The sequence below is a fragment of the Leopardus geoffroyi genome, chromosome A2 (assembly GCF_018350155.1).
Source record: "Leopardus geoffroyi isolate Oge1 chromosome A2, O.geoffroyi_Oge1_pat1.0, whole genome shotgun sequence".
In the NCBI taxonomy this organism is placed as follows: Eukaryota; Metazoa; Chordata; class Mammalia; order Carnivora; family Felidae; genus Leopardus; species Leopardus geoffroyi.
In genome coordinates, this window is record NC_059331.1 from 117,776,566 (window position 1) to 117,792,317 (window position 15,752).

The window sequence follows — 15,752 nt, forward strand, 5'->3', positions numbered from 1 at the left end:
TAATAATACTTGTAAATAGTATATCATAAACTTTGGAATCAGCTTGTCTTGTCAAAAACTATTATTAATATTTTTATTGTAATCTATTAAATTTATGAACCAACTTAAGAAAATTAATATATTAATGATATTGAGACCCTTGTTGCCTTTCCACTTATTGAAATCTTTTGTCTCACTCAGGAACATTTTAAAGTTATCCTCATAAGTGTCTTTTAAAGTTTGTTTTAAATATCTTACACTAGTTACTACTATCCATGAGATCTTTTATTACATCTCCTAGCTGTCTGTTCCTTGTTTTTAAAGTTTTGTTTTTTAAATTTCTGCATGTCAACTCTGTACCTAGCCATTTTAATGGTTTCTTTTATTGTTTGCAATAGGTTTTCAATGAGTACATTTAATTTTTCCAGATATGTAATCCTATAATGGTAATTATAATGATAATTTTACTTTCCTTTTATATCTCCAATTTCTTTCTCTCATGTAATTGCATAGGCTAGTATTCCCAGAATAATCTTACATAACAGTAGCAAAATTGAAATGCTTGTATTGAATTTATTAAGAATGAAATTTGAATGGATGTTTAATTTTATAAAATCAGAGTTTTTTCAACATCTATGGGATTGATCATATGGTTTTCCTCCTGGGATCTATTAATATGGTGAATAAGTCAATAGATACCCAAAAATTGAACCCTCCTTCCAGTTTTAGAATAAATCCCACTTGATCACTGTGGCAGAGACTTTGCAGATAGTGTTTTCATTATTTTTCCTTTCATAAAATTTAATAGTTTTAGTTTGGCTTTTCACCTTCACCCAAATGACTTAAGAAAGGACTATTAATATCCAGGGAATAGGAGCTTTTTGTTTTTACTGCTAAATTCCAGTTTTATTGCATTATGACCAGAGACTATTGTTTGTACTATTTCTGATTTTTGAAATTGATTGACATTTCCTTTCCTCATAGATAACCACTTCACAAACTCACAGCCCCTCCAATCTCTAACACCTTTTCCTCTCTCTTCACTCTTAGCTGATGACCTTGCTTTCCACTTCACCGGAGCACAAAATGGAAACATTCAGAAAATAAGTTTCACACCCTCCCACAAGAACATCTTCCCACCTACAAGGGTCTGGACTGTATGCATTGCTGCCCCTCCCCTCCACTTCTAACTCAAAGGCTTTGCTTCAGCAATTCTCACTGCTTTCTCCTATATCAGCAGCTTCCCCCCTCCCATGATTCGTTTCCACCAGCACACAACCACACTGTTATCTCTCTCAGCTTAAAAACAACACACAAACAAAATTATCTTGCATTTTTCTCCTGTAAGCACTACTCCTTTTCTTTGCTGCTTCCCCCCACCCTACCCCTCACACACACACCTTACAGCAAAACTCCTTGAAAGACATCCAATACCAGTGCTTCCTTTTCCTCTCCTCTTCTCACTTAAACCTATTCGTTGGGATTTGAATTCTGCCATCCCACCAAACCTGTGCTTGTCAGTATCGGCAATGACCTCCATGTTGCTAAATCCAAATCTTGGTCCACATTGAGCTTGACTATCAGTAATGCTTATCACAGTTCATTGCTCCCTCCTCATGGAACTGATTTCTTCCCTTGTTCTCTAAGATACTACACACTTTACTTTCCTTCGATTCTAATGGCTGTTCCAGCTCAGTCTCCTGGTTCTTCTTTTGCACCTTCACTTCATAGCATTGAAATATCCCTGGCTTGGTCCATGGATCACTTAATCTCTTCTCCTCTCTCTATACTCACCCCCTTTCTGGTTCTATTCCAGTTCCATGGGCTTAAGTAACACCCATCCTCAAATGATTCTGAAATGTATACCTCCAGCCTTGACCATTCCATTAAGCATTACCTCATATACCTAACTCTCCACTCTGTATCTCCACTTGGATGTCTAATGGATGTCTCAAATGTATACTGCCCCAAACTGAAATCCTGATCTTCTTCACCCCCAGAACCTATTCTACCCACAGCCTTCCTCATTTAGATTAATGTTGTCTCTGCCCTGATATCTGACAAGCCCTTAGTAATTAGAAAACATGGATTTTGGGGCCTAGATGAGTGTTTATTGTAGCTATAGCAAAGGCTGACTTGTGTTCAGGAAGGGGTGGCGACTGTGTCTCCATATTATAAATCCTGTAAAGCATGAGCTAACTTTCACATACAGGGCCATTATATTACCTCTTTTCAAGTTCCACTATAAGACTTTGACCTGCAAAAGACCTCATCCTTGTACATTTGGGGACTATTCTCTTTCCTAATTAAAGTCAGATGGTTGGCTTGTGAGTTTTTTTTTTTTCTTTCCTGAGCTGCCTCTTAACAGCTGTCTATTGCCAATGAGTTATCAGTGGACAGATATGAGATTCCTTTATGATGTTAAATGACATATTACAGTGTTTTTTTCCACAAACTACAAAAGCCGAACATCATGGACAATATTAAATCTTGTGCAAGAGTTATGCTTTTTAAAAAATACATGTTGATTTATAAAATATAGCTGTACAATGTTTTTTTGGCCATTTTCCTAACATGTGCTCTATTTCATGAGAAATATTTTCATAGAGTTGGATGATCTTCTTTGGTCTCAAATTTTTAGACAACAAACAACAACAGCAAAAAATTATATCTGACTTTAAATGCTGGAATGGAGGAGCTACAGGCCTACTAATATAATTATTGATAGGCAAGAGTCATCAACAGATGCTTAACCCACTGAATAATATGTTTCATGGTCTCAAATCATTGTCATACAGATTACTTATGAATTACAATGGAGAGAATAGAAGGATATCAACTAACCAAGTGGTCCAAATTAGCATCATTGGTAATAAGCAAAACTGTCATTATGCCTCATGATATGGTGGGGAAGTACAGTATTTTTTAGTATTCTTTTTTAGTATTCTTACCAAAAATGTTTAACTTGAATATAATCATGAGAAACAGAAACAAAATCCAACAATAATGATTCTCTGGTTATATAGGGAAAAGTCCTTGCTTTAAGAAGATGCCTTTAGGGTTGAAGTATCTTAATAAGTGCAACTCACTTTCAAATGGCTCAGTAATGACAGAGACAGAGAAAAAAAAGAATGTGGCAAAATGTTGACAAATCTAAACAAAGTAGTTGAATCTAAAGAAAGGGTATACAGTTGCTCATTGTACTATCCTTTCAAAAGTGCTATAGCTTTGAAATTTTCCAAAATAAAAAGTTAGTGTAAAAGTCATAAATTAGTGGTTCTATGAAGTGAAGGTATCGGTTGCTATAGTCATATATCTCTATAATTTGGACTTGAGACAATATTTCATGGAGGTTTATTAAAAATAACAGAAGGTATGTCTATGTGAAAGCTCATTTTAAACCACTATTAAAACTGAAGATGTTATTTGCAGTAAGGTAACGATGAACACAGTCACCATCTACCTGGTCTCTCAAACTGGCAGGTTCAGTTGCTCCTAACTCTTACCCTCCTCCGTCCCCTTGTGACCACCAGGAAGACTCCGTGTCTGTAAACAGGCTGTTCTGCACAGAACACCTTCCCTCCCTTGTCTCTTAAGGAACTCTCTCTTCCTTGTTCAGGGATCAGTTCAAGGGTCACATCCTCTGTGAACCCTGCGATGGCACCTCACGATGCCTTCTAATGACTCCCACTGCATTTCGTTTTCCACAAAACACATCTTCCATGGAGCTATGCTGGGCTTTGGCTAGATGTTTCTGTTTGTCTTTCCACTGGATTGTAACTTAAGTATCTTTGGATCTCCTGTGCCTGGCAAAGCAACAGACACATAGATGGTGTCTAATAAATGCTTGTAAGTATTAATGAGGGAACAAGTGAAGACATGATTAGTTAACTGTGAACTAAAATGGACAATCTCATTTTGAACAGGAGACAGTTCCTAAAGTTATGCTGATTCAAATTGTACATTTAATCTGTTGTAATATTTTTAAAAGTTTTAAGGGCATCAAGGCATGGCTAATTCAGTGCACAGTGAGAATGTAGAAGGCAGTCATTTTGAATATTGGGCTGTATGGAAATAATGCAGTGACAATGGAAAAAATTCTAGTAAGGGATGGGTTGTCAGAGAATGGATCTTAAGGAAAGTAGGGGTGTCTGTCTGGCACGTTGGAATTTGGAGGAATAAAGGGTGGAAAAATAAGTCTAAGAGCAGGAGTGGCGCTAGATATTTTTGGCATCTTTTCCAGCCTCTGAGATCTGCGCCCCACTGCTGGGCAGGAGAGTCTATGACATGATATATGCAGGCATAGTCAATAGTCACAATTGGCTACACTCTGTCCCTTTTAGAAGCCACTTAGGAGTGACAGGAAGCAGAATTCAAGTATTGCCACTCTAGTGGCACTCTAGTTTTCTGTTTTAATGTATCTGGTGAAGACTCAGTTCTGTAATGAAAAATAAAAATTCCAGAGGCCTTCTTCAGCATCTCATGCACCAGCACATAAGGGCATTGAAAAATGTGGGGGTTTTTTTTGACAATAATATAGGGGATCAATTGGGGATCAAAACTATATCTAATATGAAGTGTCATTTACAAAAAAAAAATACCAAAAGACATCATTTACAATATGAATGGACTTTTTTAAGTTCATTTATTTATTTTGAGAGAGACAGAGACAGGGCAAGTGGGGGAAGGGTAGTCAAAGATGGGGAAAGAATCCCAAGCACACTCCAAGCTGTCAGTGCAGACCCCCTATGTGGGGCTCGAACTCATGAACTGTGAGATCATGACCTGGGCCAAAACCAAGAGTTGGATGCTTAACCTACTGAGCCACCCAGGCGCCCCTACAATATGAATAGATTTTTTTTTTAGATGGGGCGGGGCATGCCTGGGTGCTCAGTCAGTTGGGCGTCTGGCTTCGGCTAGGGTCATGATCTCATGGTTGGTGGGTTGGGGCCCCGCGTTGGGCTCTGTCCTGACAGCTCAGGGCCTGGAGCCTGCTTCAGATTCTGTGTCTCCCTTTCTCTCTGCCCCTCCCCCGCTCTCTCTCGTGCGCTCTCTCTCTCTCAAAAATTGAATAAACATTAAAAAAAAATTTTTTTTAATTAAGAAAAAATTTTTTTTTACATTTATTTATTTTTGAGAGACAGAGCACAAGTGGGGGAGGGGCAGAGAGATGTCAGAAGCTTAACTGACTGAGCCACCCAGGTGCCCCCTGAATAGAGTTTAGAATGATGGGAGATAGGGAGTTATTATCTAACAGGTACAGAGTTTCAGTTTGAGATGATAAAAAGTTCTAGAGACAGATGGTGATGATGGTTGCACAACAGTGTGAAAGCACTTAATGCCACTGAACTGTATAGTTAAAAATGGTTAAAATGGTAAATTTTGTGTTATGTAACAGTCTACCACAATTTTTAAAACTGAAGGAAGAAGCATCTTCAGTGGAAGTAAGAGGTTTGAGATTTGCCAAACTACAGATCTGTGAAAAGCTGCTGGGGAAGCTCGGGACGGGGTGGGGGGTGACCCTGCCTCTCACCACCCAAGTTCGACTGCATTCACTTACCGGTGGGCTTCAGCTCATTTTGTACCAAACTGGCGCATGAAGTGCTGAGAGATATGGGCGTGGGCTCACATTTTAGACTTTCAGCTCCGTGCCGGTCTGCCTCAACAACAGCAGGTACACGAGAAAATACCGTGTCTCTTTGCGAATATGCCAATTCCACCTAGCTCAAGCTTTCTGGTCTGTGACAGGCAGGGTGTACCTCCCTCCATCTCCTTTTCCTCTCTTCTCTCCCATCTTGTTGATGTAACTACCTGTGAAGCAGTCCTGGTAGATTTGAGATCCAGGAAAGAGGAGGGTGCTGGTTGCATGATGCCTGGCACATTGTGAGTCTGATTTTGTCAAGTGTTGAATAAATGTGTGTGTGCTTTTTAAGAGTTTTTGCTTTAGGGCTAGAAATGTAAACCTGACTTCAGGTTCTTTTCCTGTGTGTAAGGATTTGTTGATGTGAAGTCTTTGCTTGTAGCAGAGGTATTGCTATGACAGAAGCCTAATAAAACTTACTTAAAAATATAGTGCGTACTTGTATCTAGACGATTTAGAAACAGTCTCCTCTCCTCTCCTTTGGATTAGCCCAACATTTTTCTCTGGTTCACAATCATTTGTTTGGACTCCAAATGTTCTTGGAGAGGGGAACCCTGCCCCTTTAAGATGTTCCCCCTGGGGTTACACTTGAGATCACGCACATTAAAATGGAGACCCTATAGACCTCGAGCCATAGGCAGACACTGGGGCTTAATCACTCCTTTGCCATATTACACAATGGATGCAAAGGGAGACACAATGATGCAGGTTCCATTTTTGTTGCAAGAATATGTGGCATGCTCTCCGATTACAGTCTAGTCTTGTAGACATAGTGTGTGGCTTCTCTCAACCAGAGCTCTCCAGTGTTTGCCTGACAATGACTTTGGGCTGATGAAGATAGTGTCAACAGCACTCTGGCCTCTCAAACCGCCCCCCTCTCTTCTCCATATTTTGAGCATATACTACTCTTGACCTTTGATGGCCTCTGAGATCCCCATTTCTTCTGTTGTTCTGACAACAGTCCCTTACATGCTGGTTTTTAATCTGTGGCTTATTGTTCTAACACCACCACTGGTGAGAATAATAGCTTTCTTCTGTGCACATTTCAGTCCTCAAAGGTAGGGCAGATAGCATTGGTTTCATTCCTTAGATGCAAACACCGAAAGACAGGGAAGGTGGCATGACTTGCCCAGGTCTCTCTGAAGCTCTGCCGGGGCTGTGTGCTGCTTGAGACTTGCTGCTTGTAAGTAGCGTGTCCAGTTTTCATTCTGCGAATAGACAGGGGGTACTCTCAGGAGTCAGGATATCCTTCTTCCTCAGAATCCTTTCTTCTTTCTCAGCCTTCTCTAAGATCTCATTATTCTATGAGAGAGAAAAAGAAGTCTAATGCAAATAACATCGTCAAGTACACTCTCCAGACTTACGTCAACCACAAGGAACAAAGGGGACCTAATGCTGAGAGCCACTAACATACCATGAACACATCCTGTACTCTGTAAGAACTGGTCACATGTCACTTGGTATTCCAAGCACTCGTCACAGAGTTTTCCATTTTGTTCTCCAAAGTAGCCTAGCAACATGGATGGCAATAAATAACATTGCAAGGGAAATGCAATGTCAACTGGAGGGGTTAAAAATGATTTGAAAATAAAAGGACAGGATTCTTGATTTATTAGGAATTAACAACTACTTTTATCTGAATTCCTTGAATGAATCAAAACATACCCATCTGTTTTGTCTCTCTTTTCTCCCCCTGCCTTTGGCAGGAGGAGAGTAGGAGGGGCTTAACCTTATCAGAAAATAGAATATTTAGTTTTTTACAGGGAGTTAAAAAAGGATATAAAATGTTGCAGTGTATAGCAATTCAGCTGTTGGGTGTTGATGCTATATAATGTATTTTAACATACATAATGTAGCAGGACTACATGTACAACTTCAAGAGAGTTTTCTCTATACATGAACCCAAATCCTGTTATTAGGATCCTAATAAAGACCCTATTATTAAAATAGATCTTATTATTAGGATCCTAATAACAAGATCTATTATTAGGATCTATTATTAGGATCCTAATAATAGATCTTGTTATTAGGACCCCGTGTTCTATTAAATGAGCTTCGTATTAACTGAGTTTAACTCAATAGCCATTTGAAAATTGATAATGAAAGAAATTAACTCAGGAGTCAAAGGACCTCCATTCTATCTCTTCTCTGCCTCTCATTCTGTGATCTTAGGTAAGAAACCTAAATTTCCTGTAAAAATAGTGACCAAAAATGCCCATACAGACCTCCCATCTTTAACGGTAATGTTTATACCTTCACATAGACTGAAATTACACAGAAGCAACTTCTAGGGACTCCAACTCTCTTTTAGTTGATCTGAGGGTTAGAGAAAGAATATAACTAACTGCTGAGTTTACACAAAGATTCTTTTTTTTTAAAAAAAAAAAAGAACTTATAGGGAAAATGTGAACAGCTTGATTTGGAATTTTGTGCCCAACTTTTTAAATAGTAGCAATTATAATACAGACTAGTACTTACTAAGTACTTGCTATTTGGCTGGCACTCCAATTGCTAATGTTTTACATACACTATTTCATGGATCTTTACAACATATGCATGTTATATGCATATCTCCCTTATTATATAATATACATGTATCTAATATGTAACATATCATATAATCTCCCTTATTAGATGAAAAAAACTGAGGTTTAGAAGTTTCAGTGGCTTTCAGAAGACACACAGCTGTTTAAAATCTAAGTCCATCTGACTTTGGAGCACTCACTAAACAATGAGTATTACATAGGATGTTAGAGCCTTAGTCTTCAAAAAATGTAGAGAAATATTAAAATTTGAAAAGTAATCTGGCAAATGCAAGTAAAAAGCTGACTCTCAAACTATCAATTTATTATGCATATACTTTCATCTGCCATTCCTTTCCAATTAATATTTTTTTACAGTAATAAGAAAGGAAACTAAAGTGATATTTTGTGTGCTTTGAGTAGAAAAAAAGGGAGCAATGGTTGAACCCATTTGGATTCCATTCTGCTGCAGCCAATCCTTTAAAGAAATGATTTTGTAATATAAATGAATGTACACTTGTACCAGAGGGAAACATATATAGTCTTTAAAGTTATTCAATTTATATTGCTACTCAGTTGTTAAAGTGTTGGTGAATGTAGCATGTATATAAATATGACACCAGTGACAGCTATAAAGATAAACCTTTTATGTTGTAACTTCTCAATTTAAGCACACAAGACTAAATTTGGGGAATAAATCATGATAACGGGTAGCTACCACATTCATATGAAAATGAATAAATGTCTTATACTATCAGTTTATTAACCTATAATGAGTAGATACTTCATCATCACTTTGTAGATTTTTTGAAATGCCTTGGCACAGTTGTGTTATAGATAATGCAGACTCATCTGGTTGCTAAGAGATTAATTTTATTACCTAAGAAATTGATTCTCTCAGTACTCGATAGTAGATTGGACTGAAAGAATGTGTGACTGACCCAACACATTAGCCAGCTATGTGACAAAACCAGTGGGGGTATGTTCAGTTATATTCTTCCTTTATCTGGGGGAGATAAGAAGGGATAAGAAGGGAGGAGGATAAAAGGCAGTAACAATCCTCAGGACACAGTGATGAGAAGCCTCCAGGAGCAAGTTCCCAGGATTCTGTCACAGTAATAGATATTATGGGAATGCTTCTTATCTTGGGGGGAGAGGAGGCACCCAAAGGCAGCCCCTCACGTGGTATATTGTGGGCAGCCATTTCTCTAGTGTGATATGAGGGTCAACACAAGATCCTTTGGCCACATGCTTGCTACTATGACATCCACTATTGCTTGATGGTCTCCTTATTTGGGGTTTGCCCAGAGATGAAGGCTTTAATTTCAGGAAGCTCTAAAGTACAAATATGGAGCTTTGGAAACAAGAAGATTGTTCAAAGAATGACCCAAGACATTTGCTAGGGTGCATGGCAACAAGCTAGCTGAGACGGTGAGTCCGCTTCCCTCTAGCTGGAGATGCTCCTCTCCAACTTAGCTATCAAAGAATAAGAGGGCCCAAGATCTCTAAAATCTAGTACGTAAGCACAACCAGCACCTGAGCCTAAAATTTCCTGTGTAAGGACTCTCTCATATTCACCTTAGTAAAAAGAAAAACAACAGAGTGGGAGGTCTCTCTCCTGGAGCACGGCCCTCTGGTGCACCCAGCCCACCTCTGCAGGATACTGAGACAATATGGGATGCTTGCATTGTTGGCTCTTCTGCCCACAGATTCCAGACAGGTTTTCTTCTTTCCTGAAAATCAAGATGCTTAGAGCCAAATCTGTGCTCCCCATACCTACCCTAATCAAATTGACAGGATTTCATGGCACATATTTTGTATATTTCTTCCTACTTGTAGTCTTCCTTATATCCTTTCCACTTTTATCCTACGACCCGTAATATATATATACATACACACACACGTTTTGGAATGTGATGGGATAAAAATTAGCAAAATACATAAGTTTCATTTTCATAGATATGTAAGAAAGAAAATTTTCCCATTCCATTTTGGGGGGAAGGAAAAAAACCCCACTCCAACCTTCGAGGCCTGGTGGGCACAGAGGGAGAAGGGCTGCTGTGCTGGATGCCCAGAGAATCAGAAGGACAGAGCATTCTGGGGGAGGGCCTGGTGCCCTTGAGCAACATGTGAGCAGGAATCGTACTGTGTTCTTCCTTGCATTCCCATGCCCAGTGGTCCTGGCACACGGTAGGTGCTCAATAAAAGTTTGATGCCTTGAATGCCTTCTTTAGAAGAAGCCTATGCTGTGAAATGCAAAGGAGTGCGTGTGAGGAGAAGCCTGGCCTCCCCTGGAGCCCCTCCCAGCCCCACCCACACTCAGCAAGCACAAACAGCCACAGGCCTGGCCATCCAGGGAATGACTAACTATAGGAGCAAGTTGTGAGGGCGCAAACTATTAATGAAAAGGACGGCCCGTAACGCCTTTAGCCGTCTGAAGACCCACAAGGGTGATTAACTGGAACCAACCAACCACATCTGAACTGTTTTCCATGTTAAATTTGGACGGAGTCCCCACCTCCTGCCATTGAAAACTATAGCCAAGGAGGCCTCTGTCAGGAGACATCCTGCCTGGGTTTCTGACGCCCTGAGGGAAGGCTCAGAAAAAAGCCCTACCTCTCTGCCAGTTTACTTCCAGCACACTCAGTCTCAGCTCACTGGGGTGAGAATTCAGTGGCGGACTTGCAGTCAGGGGTCACCACAGATCAGCCATCTTTGTAGAGACTTCCAGGCCAGCTGCTCCAGGCGTCCAAGCACGTGCCTCCAAAGGGATTTGCGGACAGCGTGAATAACATCTCCCGCAGCCCTTTAAAGTGCTTCGGTACCAGAGTGCTCACCATCCCCATCCAAAGCCACTCAGGTACACACAGGTCAGTCAGCAGTTCCAATCAGAGGATCAGAAAGGGAACGTACAAGACTCCTCGCGAATGGCTCTGGCATGAGAAGTGAATGGTGTGGATCCCACTAAGAGATTTTCCCTGATCTCTGGCTCAGCAGCCAGACAAGCACAAAGTACCCATTAAAGGGCAAGCGGGCCTTCCCACTCCCTGCCTTTTCATCAAGACCACCTGGCCACACATCGGCCCTGAAGCCACTTGGGTTGCTGCACTCTCAGCCCAACCAACAAGGCCCATCATGAGCCAGTGAGATTATCTTCAGCCCTTGATCAGAATTGTGCTATTCCTTCCCCTTCCCTGCCTCAGGTGAACTTGTTCCTGCTTCTGCAGGGGCTGGGCTGGGGTCACTGGCCTAGAATGGCTTCGGTGGGAATGACTCGGCAGCCTCCCTCTTCGCCTTTCATGTTGCAGAAAGCCAGCCCAGACTTGCCCTTGTGGAGAGGCTGGGGACCAGCAGGGAACTGAGGGCTAGGCTTGGAACCTGCATACCAGCCCCTCCAGGGCGTTCTATCACTCAAAGCAAGCCAGGGCATGTTCAAGGCGTGGGGAAAACAGATTCCACCTCTTGCTGCCCAGCTTATATGGCAAAGGGCACAGTTGCGGAGATGGGTGGAGAACTGGGGCCATCGGTAGAACCCATCTGTCATGATGGGAGAGAGCAATGAAAGAAATAATTTGGAGAGGGGCATCTGGGTGGCTCAGTTGGTTGAGCATCTGACTCTTGAGTTCAGCTCAGGTCATATCATGGTTCGTGAGTTCAAGCCCCACATCGGGCTCCATGCTGACAGTAGGGAGCCTGCTTAGGATTCTCTCTCTGCCTCCCTCTGCCCCTCCCCTGCTCACTCTCTATTTCTCTCAAAATAAATAAATAAACATTGAAAAAAAAAGAAATAATTTGGGTAACATGATGAATAGATTCAAGGTATCTAAAAGAATAGGGCTGTGCCTAACTCTGACTGCCCTTCTTTCTCTGCCCATGCCCTGTCTTCAGCCTTCTCTGCTTCCCCAGCCTTTTGCCCATGGGAGGCTTAATGCATGTTGGTCTAAGAAAAATTTGACTAGGTCTGGTGACTTGGGTTATCACCCACCTCCTCTCTGGGGAGCGCTGTTGGCTTTCCTCAGGCACAGGGCTTATATCTCAACAGGCAGCTTTGAGGCCAAAAAGAATAAAGATGGCTGCCAGGGCAAGGAGAAACCTCCAGGCTTCAGAGGATACTCACCCACTTTTATACAAGAGGAGGAGGAGAAATTTAGAATCACCCCATAAGATGGGGCCCTGCCTGCCGGGTCAGCATCATCATTGGCCATTTCCTCTCACAACCACCTTTCACCTGGCATGCTGAACTACTTCCAGTTCCTGAAATGTGACACGAAAACAGCTCCCCATCTTTGCACACACACTCCTGTCTGGAATAACGCTCCTCACCCAGACAATTCCACTTGACCCTCCAAGTTTGATTGTGAAGCTCACACCTATGCGTGCCTCTCTTCTCTGCTTCCAAAACTTACCCCAACCAGAGCACTCACCACTCTATCGCAATCATCTACTTTTCTTTTTTCCCTGTGATCTTGTCAGTTCCCTTAGAGCTGACCGAAAAAAATTAAAAATAAGGAATAAATTCAAAAGTCTTTCGTCTCTGGGGCGCCTGGGTGGCTCGGTCGGTGGAGCGTCTGACTTCAGCTCGGGTCATGATCTCGCGGTTCGTAGGTTCGAGCTCCACATCGGGCTTTGTGCTGACAGCTCAGAGCCTGCTTGGATTCTCCCTCTCTCTTTCTCTGTCCCTCCCCTGCTCATGCCCTCTCTTTCTCTAAAATAAATAAATGTTAAAAAAAAAAAAGTTTTTCTTAAAGTCTTTTGTCTTTATATTCCCAGGGCGAACCAAGTCTTTAGTCTGCATATTCCCCGAGCTTATTTCAGAGCCCACCACATAGAAGTGCTTAATAAACGCAGCCTCCCTTTCTCCTTGGGGACCATTAGATAGTCCTTATTTATGGAGCAACTGCAGCCTTGTTTACTTTCCCAAAACCTCTGGAGCAGAGCAGAATTTTCTTATTCCAGTTTGTTTAGTTGACTTGGGCACATTTTTAACTACTTTGCCTAAAATCAACTAGCTTCCAAGTAGCAAAGCAAGAAGTGAAATCTCTGTCTTCCAAGTCTTACCCCCGTGCTCTTTCTCTTTAACCCCAGGTTTCAGATGTATTTATTTAACTTTCAACACCCTTGCCTCATTCCAATGGGGAATTTATTCAACAGATTAAGCACCAACCATATGTCAGGCACTGTTCTTTAATTTAAGAACATAGTGATGCATAAGACAGATCAAGCGAAGGTTAGATGATAAATAGTAATTATTTAATTGGTCTATTTACAAATGAAATACCTAACAGTTGCTCTATGCCCTATTTTGTATGTTTTTCATTTATAGGCGAAGAAGCTGGAGCACAGAGAGGTGAAATAATTTGGCCAAGGCCACACAACTGGAAAGCGGTAAAGTTGGAATATGAACCCAGTGTGGTTCCCGAGTTCTGTGTTCATAACCACTCTCCCTCAGGCCGCCAGTATAAAATGTTCCATAAAGTTAGGTTATGATAAATGTTCTAAAATAAGTAAAGCAGGGTAGGAGGCAAAGGGAATAGAGGACGCTGCTTTAGACATGGTGGCCAGAAGCAGCCTTTCTGAAGAGGTGACACTGGAGCAGAGGGAAAGGAAAGGGTGAAGCTTGGAGGGGAAGAGCATGGCAGGAAGAGGGAACAGAAGGTGAGATAGGAAAGTGCTTGGTGAGTGCAAGGAACAGCAGATAGGCCAGTGTGAACAGGGAGAAGAGTGATGGCAGATGTGTTTAGAGTAATGATCAGGGGCAAAATGAGAGAGAGGTTGCCTTTTTTTGGCCATAAGAAAGAGTTTGGATTTTATTTTAGTATGATTTGTGGTAGCTTATAGAATTACATATGCTATAAACATTAAAAACAAAATCACATGAAATTAAAAACACCAAGGATAAAATTAGGTATAAAGTGTAGACCTTACATTTTGCTAGTGAATGTAGGTCATATGCTTTGCTACCAGCATCAGGCTACAAATTTGAGCTTGAATTTCCTTGTGGCCATTGCAAAAAGGGAAATATGGACAGCTCAATGCTTTATAGTATCAAAAGATTAAAAAAAATAAAGATGTTGTTTAGAAGCACACCTACACTTGGTACTGAGACCTTAGGGAATTCTCCAGCTGGCTGAGAAAATAAGTTGGAATCTTGAACTGATCAAAAGAAACGTTAATGCATTTTGTAACTAAACCGGAGGTATTTTGTAATTGCAGGGAGATCTACAAAGTTTTACTGGTTTGCCCATGGTGGAAACATTGAAACCGGATATTAAGATCTTCTTGTGTTTCTCTATATACAGAAATTTCAGTCCACACAATTTGCAAAGACCATATTTTGAGGCTCAGAACATGTCCATAATGCTAAAACATTTGATTCAAGAACTGGTTGATTACATGGTTTTAGGCCAATCCAAGGGGTGGCGATGGGACACAGCATGGTCAGTCTGCTCACACCATTATTATGATGGTTGAGAAAAAGAAATAGACCACATAATGACCCCCTAGAGGCCAGGCAAGGGCAAGGTTTTTCTCATTTCTGGCATGTAAGAAGAGAAAGTAATTTGCTCTTTTATTGGATTCTTTGACAATCATCACCGAAAACCAATTTTTGTCCTGCTTACTAAAAAATGGAGAAAACAGGCAGATTGGCTAACAAAGCCAAGAGGGGGAAGTTTCTCCACTAAGCTGTGTGCTCATTAATACTCATAATACCTCCTGTGTTTTGAGCACTTACTCCATTCAGACAAGTTCCATTTTTCCCCCCATGCATTCCTGAGTAAAGCTCTTTACCTTCTGGAAGCAGGCACTCGATAGGCTTTCATGGGATGAGGAGCCTCATAAGCCTTGGGTGGTGTGCCTTAATTAAGTCCCAAAGTTTTGACGACATAATAGAGAGAACATTTGAAAGCCATATAAGTTGTTCAGTCTATTCAGAAACTACATTATGTTGTAACTTCAGAGTTCTAATGGGTCCTAGGGACTAAAGAAAGGCCAGGACTGAAGATGGAGAACACAGGATCATGCACAGGAGGAACCACTGATGACAGCTCCAAGGAAGAGAGAGAGAAAGGAACACAGGGTGAATGAACCTGCACTCTTAATCTGGTCAGTTCCTTTCTGACCCTTTGCATTACTTGAATCTCTGGTTCCCCCTTCCTACAATCTTGCTCTTCTCATGGAGGGGTATGGGGGACTGACGAAAACACCATTAGGTTTGTTGTTAGAGTCATGGAGACTTTCCTGAGAGCAATTGCAGGAGCAGGAGAGGCGGGAACAAGGCTGAGAAGGAACAAGTGGTGAGGAGGTGGTTAGTGTGGAGGACTCACCAAGAAAATGGCAGAGATGGGAGGGAGAGAAATTGTATGGTGGTTTGAAGAAGCAGTGGGGTCAGGAGCTAGTCTTCCTCCAAAATAGAGGAGACCAGCTGTGCACGGACTCAAGGGAAAACTCTAGAAGACAAATGAAGAATGAAGGCTAGAATTGAGCCTTGGATGGGCCTCAGCAATGAAATAAGGCACTTTGGAGACAGGTTTAATAAAAAAGGACCCCGAAGCTGTTATTTTGAGGAGGAAGGAACTCCTGCAGTCCATGCAGCATCATTCTTTTTAGGA

The 15,752-nt window shown here is 41.3% G+C and overlaps 1 long non-coding RNA gene across 1 annotated transcript in view; it reads left to right on the top strand.

The window, feature by feature from the left end:
- The first annotated feature begins 14,037 nt into the window (after window positions 1-14,037).
- Window positions 14,038-15,752, top strand: part of LOC123606574 — a 31,997-nt gene continuing 30,282 nt past the window's right edge. Inside the window, exon 1 of the long non-coding RNA XR_006716346.1 lies at window positions 14,038-15,246. This is a non-coding gene — a long non-coding RNA (uncharacterized LOC123606574). The remainder of the gene's footprint in view (window positions 15,247-15,752) is intronic.